General features: G+C 44.4%; 1 long non-coding RNA gene across 1 annotated transcript in view; it reads left to right on the top strand.

Annotated features, from left to right (window-relative positions):
* The window catches only part of LOC142760740 (uncharacterized), a 96,607-nt gene extending 85,566 nt beyond the window's left edge, over positions 1 to 11,041 (top strand). The window contains exons 4-5 of the long non-coding RNA XR_012883386.1: positions 8,917 to 9,053; positions 9,483 to 11,041. This is a non-coding gene — a long non-coding RNA (uncharacterized LOC142760740). The remainder of the gene's footprint in view (positions 1 to 8,916; positions 9,054 to 9,482) is intronic.
* Positions 11,042 to 15,768: the final 4,727 nt, after the last annotated feature.

Genomic DNA, 15,768 nt, shown 5'->3' with positions numbered 1-15,768 from the left:
GCAGCAGATAGGCGCTGCAATGTAGATTACAGTAACGTTTTTATTTTTAAAAAACGAGCATTTTTGGCCAAGTTATGACCATTTTCGTATTTATGCAAATGAGGCTTGCAAAAGTACAACTGGGCGTGTTGAAAAGTAAAAGTACAACTGGGCGTGTATTATGTGCGTACATCGGGGCGTGTTTACTACTATTACTAGCTGGGCGTTGTGTATAGAAGTATCATCCACTTCTCTTCACAACGCCCAGCTTCTGGCAGTGCAGCTCTGTGACGTCACTCACAGGTCCTGCATCGTGTCGGCACCAGAGGCTACACTTGATTCTGCAGCAGCATCAGCGTTTGCAGGTAAGTAGCTACATCGACTTACCTGCAAACGCCGATGCTGCTGCAGAATCATCTGTAGCCTCTGGTGCCGACACGATGCAGGACCTGTGAGTGACGTCACAGTGCTGCACTGCCAGAAGCTGGGCGTTGTGAAGAGAAGTGGATGACACTTCTATACACAACGCCCAGCTAGTAAAAGTAGTAAACACGCCCCGATGTACGCACCTAATACACGCCCAGTTGTACTTTTACTTTTCAACACGCCCAGTTGTACTTTTGCAAGCCTCATTTGCATAAATACGAAAATGGTCATAACTTGGCCAAAAATGCTCGTTTTTTAAAAATAAAAACGTTACTGTAATCTACATTGCAGCGCCGATCTGCTGCAATAGCAGATAGGGGTTGCAAAATCTGGTGACAGAGCCTCTTTAAGAAACTACCTAACGCCAAGACGTTAGCTTCTTTGTTTGTTAAACACATTCTGCGTCTCCATGGGGCCCCAGTCAATATCGTTTCTGACAGAGGGGTACAATTTGTTTCCTTATTTTGTAGAGCTTTTTGTAAAAAGTTGGAGATTGATCTGTCCTTCTCCTCCGCCTTCCATCCCGAAACTAATGGCCAAACGGAAAGGACTAATCAATCCCTGGAACAATATTTAAGGTGTTTCATCTCTGACTGTCAATTCGATTGGGTCTCATTCCTTCCCCTCGCCGAATTTTCCCTGAATAACCGGGTCAGTAACTCGTCAGGGGTCTCCCCGTTTTTCTGTAATTTCGGGTTTAATCCAATGTTCTCCTCCGTTTCTCCTGGTTGTTCCAATAATCCCGAGGTAGAGGACGTTCATCGGGAACTGTGCACAGTCTGGGCCCAGGTTCAGAAGAACCTAGAGGCGTCCCAGAGCGTACAAAAGATTCAGGCTGATAGAAGACGTTCTGCTAACCCCCGGTTTGTCGTCGGGGATCTGGTGTGGTTGTCGTCTAGGAACTTGCGCCTTAAGGTCCCGTCCAGGAAGTTTGCTCCCCGATTTATTGGGCCTTATAAGGTCATTGAAGTCCTCAACCCTGTATCCTTCCGTCTGGAGCTGCCCCCATCCTTTCGCATACACGACGTCTTTCATGCCTCCCTCCTTAAACGCTGCTCCCCGTCCTGGTCCCCCTCGAGGAAACCTCCTGTTCCCGTTCTCACCCCTGAGGGGGTGGAATTCGAGGTGGCCAAGATTGTGGACAGTAGGATGATCCAGGGCTCCCTCCAGTACCTGGTCCATTGGAGAGGATACGGGCCGGAGGAGAGGACTTGGGTACCTGCTCGAGATGTTCACGCTGGGGTATTGGTCAGGAGGTTCCACCTTCTCTTCCCCACTAAACCGGGTCCTCTTAGTAAGGGTCCGGTGGCCCCTCATAAAAGGGGGAGTACTGTAAAAGGATCTGCCAGGCACTACGTCTGTGGATACTCCCAGGATTAATCAGTCGACACCTGAGGCCAGACCTCTTAGACTGACACCGGCTCCCACCAATCAGGGTGGCAGGCTCAGGAGTGGGAGAGCCTATCGCGGCCTGGTCAGTCGGAGTTAGCTCCGCCCCCTGTCCATTTATACCTGCCGTTTTCTCTTCCTCATTGCTTGTGATTCTTCTTGGTTTCCTGGCCCCACTGCTGCCTTGCTCCAGCCTGCTTCTGCCGTGCTTCTGCCTTGCTTCTGTTCCCGCTTATCCTGCTTCGCTCTGCCCCTGGCTTGCTTCCTGCTCCGTGCTCTGCGTTTGTATACTCCATTACATCCTGATCCTGACTGGCTCGTTCACCACTCCGTTTCCTCACGGTGTTCCGTGGGCTACTGCCCCTTCCCTTGCTTGTTCCCTGTTTGTATCCCCTTGCACTTAGTCAGCGTAGGGACCGCCGCCAAGTTGTACCCCGTCGCCTAGGGCGGGTCGTTGCAAGTAGGCAGGGACAGGGCGGTGGGTAGATTAGGGCTCACTTGTTCCCTTCACCTCCTTCCTGCCATAACAGTACGAGGTACCAAACGCAGAGCAGGAGAGTAGTCAGTAAAGCCAGGGTCAATATGAAGAAGAGGTCAATAGTACAAGCAGCAGCAGCAGCAGAGCCAGGAAACAGGCAGAATCACAGGCAAAGGAGGAGCAGGAAATGAAGGTATAAATAGACAGAGGGCGGGAGCTAGCTCCGTCTGGCCAGGCTGTGATAGGCTCTCCCACTTCTCAGCCTCCCAGCCCGAGTGGTAGATGATCGAGTCACTCTATCAGACTTAGGAGCAGGTGCAGACTGATTAAACACGGGCGTCGACACAGAAGCTGTGTCTGGCAGACCTGGCTTATTGGGGAACCGAAGATGGAACCTCCTGAGCAATACCCCAGCGTGAACATCCCGGGCGGGTACCCAAGTCCTCTCCTCAGGCCCGTATCCTCTCCAATGGACCAGGTACTGGAGGGACCCTTGAAGCCATCCTGCTGTCCACAATCTTGGCCACCTCTAATTCTACCCCTTCAGGGGTGAGAACAGGGACCGGAGGTTTCCTCGAGGTAGCCAAGGACGGGGAGCAGCGTTTCAGGAGGGAGGCATGAAACACGTCGTGTATTCGAAAAGATGGGGTAACTCCAGTCGGACCTTGTGCGGCCCTATATACCGGGGAGCAAATTTTTTGGACGGGACTTTAAGGCGCAAATTTTTTGAAGACAGTCACACCAGATCCCCGACCACAAACAAGGGGTTAGCAGAACATCTTCTATCTGCCTGAGTCTTTTGTATGCTCTGGGACGCCTCTAGGTTCTTCTGAACCTGGGCCCAGACTGTGCACAGTTCCCGATGAACGACATCTACCTCGGGATTGTTGGAACCACCAGGTGAAACGGAGGAGAACCGTGGATTAAACCCAAAATTACAGAAAAAGGGGGAGACCCCTGACGAGTTACTGACCCGGTTATTAAGGGAAAATTCGGCGATGGAAATGAAGGAGACCCAATCATATTGACAGTCAGAGATAAAACACCTTAAATATTGTTCTATTGTACTGATTAGTCCTCTCAGTTTGGCCATTAGTTTTAGGATGGAAGGCTGAGGAGAAGGACAGATCAATCTCCAACTTTTTACAGAAAGCTCTCCAAAACAATGAAACAAATTGTACCCCTCTGTCAGAAATTATATTGACAGGAGCCCCATGGAGACGCAGGATGTGTTTGACAAACAAGGTAGCTAACGTCTTAGCATTGGGTAGTTTTTTGAGGGGCACAAAGTGGCACATCTTACTGAAGCGGTCTACTACAACCCACACCACCGACTTGCCTTGAGATGGAGGCAGATCGGTGATAAAATCCATGGAGATATGGGTCCAAGGTCTCTGGGGAATGGGCAAAGAACATAGTAAGCCCGCTGGTCGGGACCTGGGAGTCTTGGACCTAGCACAAATTTCACAAGCGGCGACGTAGGCCTTAACGCCTTTAGGCAACCCAGGCCACCAATAGTTTCTGGCAATGAGGTGCTTGGTACCCAGGATGCCTGGATGACCAGATAGTGCAGAGTCATGATTTTCCCTGAGTACCCTTAGCCGGAATTGCAGGGGAACAAACAGCTTGTTCTCAGGAAGGTTCCCGGGAGCTGAACCTTGATCAGCAGCAATTTCGGAGACTAAGTCAGAATCAGAGGAAATGATTATACCTGGGGGCAAAACACAAGCAGGATCTTCCTCCGAAGGAGGACTGGCCATGAAACTACGCGACAGTGCATCAGCTTTAATATTTTTAGACCCAGCCCTATAGGTGACCAAAAAGTTGAATCTAGTAAAAAACAACACCCATCGAGCTTGTCTCGGGTTTAGCCTCCGGGCAGATTCTAGGAAAACCAGATTCTTGTGGTCGGTAAGGACCGTTACCTGGTGCCTAGACCCTCCAAGAAGTGGCGCCACTCTTCAAATGCCCATTTAATGGCTAAGAGTTTGCGGTTGCCAATGTCATAGTTACTCTCAGTGGGCGAGAACTTCCTGGAGAATTAGGCACAGGGATGGAGATGGGTGAGGGACCTGGTACCCTGGGACAAGACAGCACCCACTCCCACCTCGGAGGCGTCAACCTCCACGATGAATGGTTCCATTTGGTTGGGCTGAACCAGCACTGGGGCCGAGATAAAGCACTTCTTAAGGACCTCAAAAGCCTGGACCACCTCTGGAGGCCAGTGGAGGAGATCAGCACCTTTGCGAGTAAGATCCGTAAGAGGCTTAGCGATGACCGAGAAGTTAGCAATAAATCTCCTGTAATAATTAGCAAACCCCAGGAAGCACTGTAACGCCTTCAGGGAGGCAGGTTGGACCCATTCAGCCACAGCCTGAACCTTGGCAGGGTCCATGCGGAATTCATGAGGAGTGAGGATTTGGCCCAAAAATGGTATCTCCTGCACCCCAAACACACATTTTTCGGTTTTAGCAAATAGTTTGTTTTCCCGAAGCCTGGAGCACCTTCCTGACATGCTCAATGTGGGAGGACCAGTCCTTGGAAAACACAAGTATGTCATCAAGGTACACTACAAGAAATACCCCCAGGTGGTCTCTTAAAATCTCATTTATGAAATTCTGGAAGACCGCGGGAGCATTACACAACCCAAAGGGCATGACGAGGTATTCGAAATGACCTTCGGGCGTGTTAAACGCAGTCTTCCACTCATCCCCCTCTTTGATGCGGATAAGGTTATAAGCCCCCCGTAGATCAAACTTAGAGAACCATTGGGCCCCCTGAACCTGATTGAAGAGATCAGGAATCAAAGGAAGGGGATACTGGTTCCTTACAGTGACCTTATTCAAGTTTCGGTAATCGATGCACGGCCTAAGACCACCATCTTTCTTCCCTACGAAGAAGAAGCCAGCACCTACCGGAGAAGTAGAGGGGCGAATGTAACCCTTGGCCAGGCATTCCTGGATATACTCTCTCATGGCTTCACGTTCGGGAGATTAAATATCCTACCCTTAGGGAGCTTAGCTCCTGGTACCAAATCGATTGCGCAATTATATTCTCTATGAGGAGGTAACACTTCGGAGGCCTTTTTAGAAAAAAAATCAGCGAAGTCCTGAATAAACTCAGGTAGAGTGTTCACCTCCTCAGGGAGAGAAATAAAATTAACAGAAAAACATGACGTCATGCATTCATTACCCCATTTGGTAAGATCCCCAGTATTCCAGTTAAACGTGGGATTATGCATTTGGAACCAGGGAAGGCCTAAAATCAAATCGAACGATAATCCCTGCATCTCCAGTACAGAGCACTGCTCCAAATGCATGGAGCCAACAAGGAGTTCAAAAACAGGGGTATGCTGCGTAAAATAACCATTAGCAAGTGGAGTGGAGTCGATACCCACTACCGGGACAGGTTTAGGCAAATCAATCAATGGCATAGCTAGAGACATAGCAAATTCCACAGACATAAAATTAGCAGAAGACCCTGAATCCACGAAGGCACTGCCGGTAGCAGACCTACCCTCAAAAGAAACCTGAAGGGGAAGCAAGATCTTATTAGGTTTCATACTTACGGTAAATACCTGTGCGCCCAAGTGACCTCCCCGATGCTCACTTAGGCGCGGAAGTTCTTCCGGCTGCTTATTCTTACGCCTAGGACAGTTGTTCACTTGATGCTTGTCATCCCCACCGTAGAAGCAGAGACCATTCTTCCTGCGGAGCTCTCTACGTTGTTGGGGAGTTGTATAGGTTCATCCGAGTTTTCCGTGCAAGAACGAAGCAACGGAACCTCGGGAGCCATCATGGGGGAGCCAGAGGAGAAAACACAAAAACGTTCAAGTCGTCGTTCCCTGAGACGTCGGTCAAGACGTACCGCTAAAGCCATAACCTGATCTAGAGAGTCAGAAGAAGGATAGCTAACTAACAGGTCTTTCAGGGCGTTCAACAGACCCAATCTAAACTGGCACCTCAAGGCATTGTTATTCCACCGAGAAGCTACACACCACTTCCTAAAGTCAGAACAGTGCTCCTCAACGGGTCTCTTACCCTGACGGAAGGTTACCAGCTGACTCTCGGCAAAGGCAGTCTTGTCAGTCTCGTCATATATGAGCCGAGAGCAGAAAAAAAAAAAATCAACAGAGGAAAGTTCAGGGGCGTCAGAAGCCAAGGAGAAGGCCCATTCTTGGGGCCCGTCCTGGAGCCGGGACATAATTATACCCACTCGCTGGCTCTCAGAACCTGAGGAGTGGGGCCTTAGACGGAAATAGAGCCTACAACTCTCCCGAAAGGAGAAAAAAGTCTTCCAGTCCCCTGAGAACCGGTCAGGCAACTTGAGGTGGGGTTCAAGAGGTGAGGTGGGGGGCACTACCAGGGTAGCAACATGCTGGTTGTCCCTCTGAGCCAGGGCTTGGACCTGTAGGGAGAGGCCCTGCATTTGCTGAGCCAGGGTCTCAAGGGGGTCCATAGTAGTGTCAGGGACCAGGGTAGAAAAGGTATATGGGCCTGTGATTATGTAATGATGGGGTAGGGAGACAGACAGGTGAGCCCTAATCTACCCGCCACTCAGTCCCTGCCTACTTGCATGGCCCGTCCTAGGCGACGGCGTACAACTGGGCGACGGTCCCTACGCTCAATATGTGCACGACAGTCAAACAGACAAGGGTACACAGAAGCTAAAGGAAATGGGGCAGTTGCCCACGGCAACACTGTGAGCAACAAGAGTAGTGAACAAGCCGAGTCAAACCAGGAGTGTACGAGGTACCAAACGCAGAGCAGGAGAGTAGTCAGTAAAGCCAGGGTCAATATGAAGCAGAGGTCAATAGTACAAGCAGCAGCAGAGCCAGGAAACAGGCAGAATCACAGGCAAAGGAGGAGCAGGAAATGAAGGTATAAATAGACAGAGGGTGGGAGCTAGCTCCTTCTGGCCAGGCTGTGATAGGCTCTCCCACTTCTCAGCCTCCCAGCCCGAGTGGTAGATGATCGAGTCACTCTATCAGACTTAGGAGCCGGTGCAGACTGATTAACCACGGGCATCGACACAGTAGCTGTGTCTGGCAGATCCTTTACACATAATTTTGTGGAGGCACAGATCTGGAGAAGGGTACAAAAAAAAAAATTCTGCTGCACTGAAAGTTCCCAAGAACACAGTGGCCTCCATAATTCTTAAATGGAAGAAGTTTGGAACAACCAGGAGTCTTCCTAGAGCTGGCCGCCCCACTGGCCTTGGTAAGAGAGGTGACCAAGAACCTAATGGTCACTTGGGCTGAGCTCCAAAGATCCTGTGTGCAGATTGGAGAAACTTCCAGAAAGTCAACCATCATCGCACGCAGCACTCCACCAGTCTGGGCTTTATGGCAGAGTGGTCAGAAAGAAGCATCTCCTCAGTAGAAGACACATGAAAGGACTCTCAGACTGTGGGAAACAAGTTTTTGTGGTCTGATGAAACCAAGATTGAACTTTTTGACCTCAATTCTAAGCATCATGTCTGGAGGAAACCTGGCACTGCTCATCACCTGCCCAATACCACCCCTACAGTGAAGCATGGTGGTGGCAGCATCATGCTGTGGGGGTGTTTTTCAGTGGCTGGGACAAGGAGACTGGTCAGGGTTGAGGGATAGATGAATGGAGCAAAGTACAGAGATATTCTTAATGAAAACCTCATCCAGAGTGCTCTGAACCTCAGACTGGGCCAAAGGTTCACCTTCTAACATGACAATGAGCCTAAGCACATAGCCAAGATAACACAGGCGTGGATTAGGGACAAATCTGTGGATGTCCTAGAGTGGCCCAGCCAGAGCCCTGACTGGAATCCAATCAAATATCTCTGGAGAGACCTGAAAATCTCTGCCCACCAATGGTCCCCATCCTACCTTACAGAGCTTGAGAGGATCTGCACAGAAGAATGGCAGAAAATCCAAAATTCAGGTGTGTAAACCTTGTGGGATTATACCCAAGAAGACTGGAGGCTGTTATCACTGCCAAAGGTGCTTCAACTAAGTACTGAGTAAAGGGTCTGAATACTTATGTCAAAGCAATATTTTAGTTTTTCCATTTCAATACATGAGCAAAGATTACTGACCTTCTGTTTTCACTTTGTCATTATGGGGTATTGAGTGCAGAATGATGGGGAAAAACTTGCATTTTTTTTCTTTTAGGACAAGGTGTCAATATAACAAAATGTGAAAAAATGGAAACGGGTCTGAAGACTTTCCGAATGCATTGTATGTTCAATAATATAAAAGGGTTGGTGTACAGTGTACAACTCCCTTCACTCCTGAGGTTCTTAATACCATAAAACATTAAAAGAAAATGGAACAAAAAAAATCTGGAACTCTGAATTCCAAATGAACACATTATCCAACGTGTTTGACATTTTTATTGTCCAATACGAGGAAATATTATTTTCAGTGTCCTCCAAGTCAGGATAAACAATTGAAGTATCACATTGCAAATGAAACAATTAAAAAAAATCTGGAAATGATGGTGTACCTCCAGTAAAAAATAAGATATTCACATTGCACTTGGATTAGATCATTATGTGCAGTACATTGTGGAACTTTTCCCTTCAAGGCTCTGCCATTTGTGCTACAGACCTATCCTTCTTCCTAATTCACTAACATGAAATTGATATAATTGTCTACCATGTTACAGATATAGTGGAGCTGCATCCCGGTCACGCTCACTGTTTCTTCAATCGTGGAGAAAGTAAAGAGCTTCAGTAATTCAAGTTTCCTCCTACTCTGCCCCATATTTAACTTAATGGAGTTTGCAGCCTGCATGTGAATAAGGTGATAACATTTTCTGATTCTAGATGAGAGACTTGAATTTACACACTGAGGTGCATATGCTAAGAGGTTTCTTAAGTAGATCACTGGAAGTACGCTTTAAGGAAATACGTTTCCTATAGTTTCATATCTATCCACCACTTATATAATAGTCAAACTATTCAAAAATACAGTAGTAATTCATTAAGATTAAGAACTAAACCACTAAAACCTGATAACAAAACTGATAGGTTCCGTTAATACATACACTATATATATATATATATATATATATATATATATATATATATATATATATATATATATATATATATGATTGTTTGTGTATGTGTATATTAGATAGTAACATAATTAAATAGCGACTATTATTACAATGATTTGTAAGCATAACCCATTTAATAAGGAGAGATACATATCTGCTTTGCTTTGTAGATTTGAATGTATTATCTTTATACTATGAACACCACCAATGATTCCAGCTCCAGTGGAATACTACCTACAGTCAAAGCGTCCTTCTACCTGCTGGATTTCCTCATCTGCTCTGTATTAACCATCTTGATTACTCAAACTGTATGGAGAGACAGTGTACTGAAGAATGAAGTTCGATACTTCTTCTTGTGCCACCACCTGGTGTACTTGACGTTATTCTTCGGCCTGGGAACTATATTTAGCTACATTCGAGCTTTCCAGGTCAATGCCCCAGTCCTTGTTTGCTGGATAATTTTTGCAGTGCAGATAATAATGGGAAGGGCATTGCTTTTGACTCTTGTCTTAATGGCCTTGAACACTTGCATAGCTGTTTGCTGGCCTCTTAAATACTTAAAATATGCTTACTCTGTAAAGTATAAAATAATTGTTTGTTTGTGGATCATTGCCTTGCTGGACCCTGTGGTGTCACTCTTCTACGAAAGCATACAGAAAGGCCACCGGTTTGTCATTCAACTAGATCCAACTTGCCCAACTACTTTATCAAGCACATTATCAAGAATAGCTGGAATAGCTTTCATCATCCTATTAGTAATTATTATCTTGGGATCCTACATTATTTTGTTTAGAGAAGGAAAACGGGCTGGACATTTTACAAAATCTAACCAACAAGCAAGAAGAACCATCTTGATTCATGGACTACAGGTTGTTTTACACATTCTTCCAACATTGATAACCATTTGGATAGGTGGCATAACGGAGTACCTTATTTTGGATTTGACAAATTTTATTATTTTCTCCTTAGCTCAGTGCCTCAGCCCTGTTGTATATGGACTGAGATGTACGGAACTGAGAAACAAAGTTATTAAAAGACAGTTTTGCTGTAGAGCCATTTAGAACTAAATACAAAAGGCAAGTTCACAGCCGTGTAAGATCGCAGTATTTCTTAGTGGAATACCACTGGTAAAAGGGTAAACTCCCATTTACACTGATGTCAGAAGGCCTGATCGTATCCCCGATGTAGGGATCTGAACTGAGAATTGGGGCTTCATAGCATGCCTGTGTTGCCTTGCCTAATATCTGAATGATAACAATATTAGTGGTCAGTTACAAAGGGAAAACAAATTGCAGTGTAAACTTTGTTTTCATGTCTTGATTGCGTTTCTTTTCAGAGGACGTGTGGAAAAAACGCATGTGATTTTACCATGGTTTTGCGATGTTTTATTTGGCCACTCGGCTTGTACAGGTGAAACACATGGCCAAAGACAATATTGCAAAACCTTTGAAATTTGCAGTTGAACCACATTGTTAGCCGCACGGCACACTACCACTACACTGCTCTAATGTACGCCGACTGTCTTCCCAACTATAAAATCTTGCACACCAATCATACTCATATGTTGAAATGATACTTGACATACTAAAGTTTATTGATACAAATGATGCAAGTCATAAAATGTTGTTAAAATAGTATTCAATTTTCAATGGGATATTTAATTTGTATTGACAGTCTAGGGAAAAAATTAAGCAATTTTAAAACACCACACTTTCCCGAAAAAAAATTACAGATGTCTATATTTTTTGTGATAATATCTACAAAATATATATATTTTTTAATCCTTTTTTTAACTCCTTAACAACGAGCGACGGATATATCCGTCGCAAGCAGGTGTTAGTTCCCGCATAGCAACGGACATATCTGCCAGTCTACCCACACGATCAGCGGCAGAGCCTGACTGTTGTACACAGCCAGGCTCCTGCCCCAACTGCCGGAATCGAAGTGTGCTACAATTCCGGAAGTTTAACCCATTAGATGCCGCTGTCAATAGCCACAGCGGCATCTAATGTGTTTGACAGAGGGAGGGAGCTCCCTCTGTCACCCTATCGGCGCCCCCACAAAGAAATCGTAGGGTGCCGTCGGGTTTCCATGGCAGCCGGGGGCCTAACAAAGGCCCCCAGGTCTGCCTTCAGCAACTGCCTATTATGCCATGCCAGAGGTATGGCCTAATACATTGCCTGACAGGCAATAATGCTTTGATATACTAAGTATACCAAACCATTATGTAAGCAATCAGAAGATCGCATGGTGAAGTCACCAAGATGGGACAAAAAAAAAAAAGTGAAACAGTTAAATAAAGTTGATGAAAAAATAAATAAAAAAAAGATTACAGTAAAAATTAAATAAAACCACATTTTTCCCCAAAAAGTGGTTTTATTTAGTAAAAGTGTAAAAGAAAATAACACATACACATATATGGTATCGCGGTGATCGTAACGACTCAAACAATAAAGTTAACGCATTAATTAAACCTCCGAGTGAACGGTGTCCAAAAAAAACTGAAAAAAAACAATGGCAAAATTCTTTTTTTTCTCCTATTACCACCATAAAAAATAAAATAAAATGTAAATAAATAAGTCCCATGTACCCAAAAATACTATCAATGAAAACTACACCTTGTCCTGGAAAAAACAAACCCACATATGGCTACATCGACAGAAAAATAAAAAAGTTACGGATCTTTGAATGCAGCGATGCATAAACAAGTAATTTTTTTTTTAAAAGGGTTTTTACTTTGCAAACGTTGGAAAACATCAAAGCTTTACATATTTGGTATCCTCGTAATCGTGCCAACCCATAGAATACAGGTAACATGTTATTTACGCTGCATAGTGAATTTATAATGTGAAAAACAATGCTGGAATTGCCGTTTATTTTCAATTCTTTCCTAAAATAAAGTTAATAAAAGTTAATCAATATATTATATGCACCCAAAAATGGTGCAATTGAAAAATACAACTCGTGCCTCAAAAAACAAGCCCTAATACGGCTATGTCGATGGAATAAAAAAAAAGTTACGACTCTTAGAAGACAACAGTGAAAAAACAAAAAATAATCCTTGGTCATTAAAGCGCAATATGTCCTGGTCATTAGGCATCGTTATGTTTATCTTCCTATAAACAAAACTCATTTGGAATATTCTACCATAATTCTAGCTGTAATTGGAAAGGCTACACACATCAAAGCATCCTGTATGTGTAAATGGAGAATCAATGTATTTGAAATCTGTCTCAACAACCAAAAAATGTACACTATATGGCCAAAAGTATTTGAACACCTGAGCATCATACCTATATGAGCATGTTAGAGATCCCATTCCAACAACATGGGTGTTAATATGGAATTGGGCCCCCTTTTGCGGCTATAACAGCCTCCACTCTTCTGATAAGGCTTTCCAAGATTATGTTATAAGAATTTGTGCCCAGTCAGCCAAAACAGCATTTCTGAGGTAAGGCACTGATGTTGGACGAGAAGGTCTGGTTGCAATCGGCGTTCCCAAAGCTGTTTGATGGGGTTGAGGTCAGAGCTCTGTGCAGGCCACTTGAGTTCCTCCACACAGAACTCATCACACCATGTCTTTATAGAACTCTCTTTGTCCACAGGGGCATAGTTATGCTGGAGCAGGAACATACAATAGTCTAAAACGTCTTTGTATGCTATAGCAAAAATAGTACACTTCACTGGAAATAAGAAGCCTAGCCCAAACCCTGAAAAACAGCTCTAGACCATTATGCTGCTACCATGACCTTCACAATAATATCACTTACTGCTGACCAGGACAGATCTAGCACATCATAGGTTTCACAAAGTGACTCGTGCCTAAGGTGGCATCCTATGACAGTGCCACGTTTACTGAGTTCTACAGTATGACCCACAGTATTAAAGGCTATGTACACATTTAATGGCCATTTTTTTTTTTTTAAATAAACAGGTCAGTCAGTGTGTTTGGTGTAAGTTTATAAAAAGTCCTTATTAGAAATTTGTTTTACTTTTTGAGATACAGCTGCTCTGTATTCTCTATACAGGGAAGCTGCATCGTTCACTATGACCTGAATATGTCAATCCCACGGGCCTGACGGGTTCAGTGTTATGAAATATAGATGTGATGTATAAAAGGTGGATCCCGCATGTTAGAGACACGCAGAACCCACTATTACTGAGCCCGTCAGCACCACGGACCTGACGGGAACAAGATTTAGCGCTACATACAGCTGCTCTGTATAGAGAATACAGATCAGCTCTATCTCAAAAAGTTGGGTTTTTTTTAATAAAAAATAATTATAAAGTTACACCAAACACACTGACTGACCTGCTTATTACAAAATAAATGCCCATCAAAAGTTTACATGGACTTTAAGGCCTCGTTCACAAGATTGAATGTCTGTGTGTTTGATTTTATGTACCTGTTTGAAATGGGTTTGGCTGAAACACCTAAGGCCTCTTGCACACGACTGTTGTGCCACTCGGGCCGTTTTTGACGGCATCCGAGTGGCACCAAATAGTCTACACGGACCCATTCACTTTGACGGGTGAATCGGGTCCGTGAAAAATGGTCCGAGTCTCCAATCCGAGGAAAGTTAAAACATGTCCTATTTTCCTCGGATCAGTGACGGGACTCGGACGGCACACTCAGTCGTGTGCATGAGCCGTAAACCCAATAATAAGAAGGGGTGTCCACATATTTTTGGCCATGTAGTATCTAATCTGTATGTAACCTGCTTCATTATTATTTTTTTGTCTATTAACCCCTTCCCGCTCCTTGACGTACTATTACGTCATGGCAGCTGTATCGTTCGCGCTCCATGCCGTAATAGTACGTCTCAGGAGTAACGGCCGTTTCGGCCGTCCTCCCGACACATACAGGAGCTGTGACGCTGCTGTCTTGTTCAGCAGCTGTCACAGCTCCTACAGCGGGGACCGATCGCTGTGTCCCCGCTGATTAACCCCTTAAAAGCCGCGTTCTATAGAGATCGCGGCTTTTTAGGGGTTAAGCTGCCATCGCCGGCCTGCTACGCGACAGCGGCCGGCGATGGTGACTATGGCAACCGGACACCAAACAATGGCGTCCGGCTATGCCATAGACGGAAGCCTAGTGGGTCCTGACAACGTCAGGACCCACTATGCTTGCTGTCAGTGAGTAGCAGACAGCTCTAATACACTGCACTACGCATGTAGTGCAGTGTATTAGAATAGCGATCAGGGCCTCCTGCCCTCATGTCCCCTAGTGGGACAAAGTAATAAAGTAAAAAAAAAGTAAAAAAAAGATGTGTAAAAATAAGAAAATAAAAGTTTTAAAAGTAATAAAAGTAAAAGTCCCACTTTTTCCCTTATCAGTCATTTATTATTAATAAAAATATATAAACAAACAAATAAACTATACATAATTGGTATCGCCGCGTCCGTAACGGCCTGAACTACAAAATTATTTTGTTATTTATCCCGCACGGTGAACGCCGTAAAAAAAAATATTAATAAACCGTACCACAATCACAATTGTTTGGTCACTTCACCTCCCAAAAAATGGAATAAAAAGAGATCAAAAAGTCGCATGTACCTAAAAATGGTACTGATGGAAAATACAGTTCGTTACGCAACAAATAAGTCCTCGCACGGCTTTATTGATTGAAAAATAAAAACGTTATGGCTCTTAGAATAAGGTAACACAAAAAGTGAATGATTGTTTACAAAACGTATTTTATTGTGCAAACGCCATAAGACATAAAAAAAAACTATAAACATCTGGTATCGCCGTAATCGTATCGCCCCGCAGAATAAAGTGAATATGTCATTTATAGCGCACGGTGAACGCTGTAAAAAAAAAAGTATACAAAAACAATAGTAGAATTGCTGTTTATTAGTCACCACGCCACCTAAAAATAGAATAAAAACTGATCAAAAAGCCGCATGCGCCCCATGAAAACTACAATGGATTCCTCAAGGGGTCTAGTTTCCAAATTGGGGTCACTTTTGGGGGGTTTCCAATGTTTTGGCACCACAAGACCTCTTCAAACCGGACATGGTGCCTAATAAAAAAGAGGGCTCAAAATCCGCTAGGTGCTCCTTTGCTTCGGAGGCCGGCGCTTCAGTCCATTACCGCCCGAGGGCAACATGTGGGATATTTCTCTAAACTGCAGAATCTGGGCAATAAGTATTGAGTTGCGTTTCTCTGATAAATCCTTTTGTGTTATAAAAAAAATGGTATAAAAAGAGTAAATTTCACCTCTACTTTGCTCTAAATTTCTGTGAAACACCTAAAGGGTTCATAAACTTTCTAAATGCTGTTGTGAATACTTTGAGGGGTCTAGTTTCTAAAATGGGGTGTTTGATAGGGGTTTCTAATATATGGGCCCCTCAAAGCAACTTCAGAAATGAACTGGAACCTAAAAAAATAAATAAATGAGGCAATACTTCGCTTCTTACATTATACTGATAATGAGCAGTGCCCACTCCGAG

This window comes from Rhinoderma darwinii, chromosome 4, assembly GCF_050947455.1.
Source record: "Rhinoderma darwinii isolate aRhiDar2 chromosome 4, aRhiDar2.hap1, whole genome shotgun sequence".
NCBI classification, from domain to species: Eukaryota; Metazoa; Chordata; class Amphibia; order Anura; family Rhinodermatidae; genus Rhinoderma; species Rhinoderma darwinii.
This window is presented reverse-complemented; position numbering and strand designations above follow the sequence as displayed.